This window comes from Erpetoichthys calabaricus, chromosome 4, assembly GCF_900747795.2.
Source record: "Erpetoichthys calabaricus chromosome 4, fErpCal1.3, whole genome shotgun sequence".
In the NCBI taxonomy this organism is placed as follows: Eukaryota; Metazoa; Chordata; class Cladistia; order Polypteriformes; family Polypteridae; genus Erpetoichthys; species Erpetoichthys calabaricus.
This window is the reverse complement of record NC_041397.2, coordinates 266,682,997-266,683,974: the sequence shown is the minus strand read 5'-3', so window position 1 is coordinate 266,683,974 and position 978 is coordinate 266,682,997.

The following is a 978-nucleotide window of genomic DNA, read 5'->3' as shown; positions in this document are numbered from 1 at the left end:
CTGTCACACAAGCCTGTGACCCTCAGATACTTGATTTCTGATTGGGTTGTGACTCTGCCAGATCTGTTCCTATTAGAGTTTATTTCAGTTTCCAATTGCCTTTGGATTGCGTAGGACACCACTGCACTCACCGACACTTTTTTTTTTTGCAGTTTCTGTAAATGTAAGGCCTACACTTCTAAAGGTAATAAGGCTGTCTCATTTCATTTGTTAATTGCCATTTTCTTGCCATTATCATTGGAATTTACAACTTTCTACAGTGTAATATTGTCCAAGTTGTACTTCAGTGGTTGTAGTAACACAGTTTGTTCCAACTCTGCTTTAAGACAGACAGAGGGATTTTAAATAATAATCAACAGAAGTTGGGACTCCTGTGCAAATTGTTTGCTTCAACTTGCAAGGTAATTTATTTTAATTGCTGCAGAACATCTGTAGGTTGTAACCTATTAGTTGTTCCTTGAAGAAGGCCCATTTCTAATATTTCAATTTTTTTTTTTTTGGTTTTTGCTAACCTAAACTTGAAATTTAAACTTCTGGCAGTTTACTACTTACCTTTTCACCATTTTAGATCATTCATTGCATTTCAGCAGATAACATTTTTTAAAAAAACTGAGGTGTTCTAAAACTTTTGACCAGTAGTATACTGAGGCCGATATGCATATAGATTAAAAATAGAACAAAATGTGAAGATATAATACAGAAAGGAAAAATACATTAATTATTCACAGTATAGTTTTTATAATTGACACAAAAAATACGCTTTGAAATGAATACTTATTATTTTTAGGGTTCAGAGAACCAAAATATCATTGGCAAATCTATGTTAATATACTTAAATTAATGTTTTACATTTTGTCGTCGTTCGATTTTATTTCTCAAGTAGTGGATAACGAGTTCAAAATCGAATCGCGCGCCGAGCACCTGCAGCCTTTTATTATCAGCTGGGCAGCCGAGCATGCGCACTCGGACGGGAGAGGT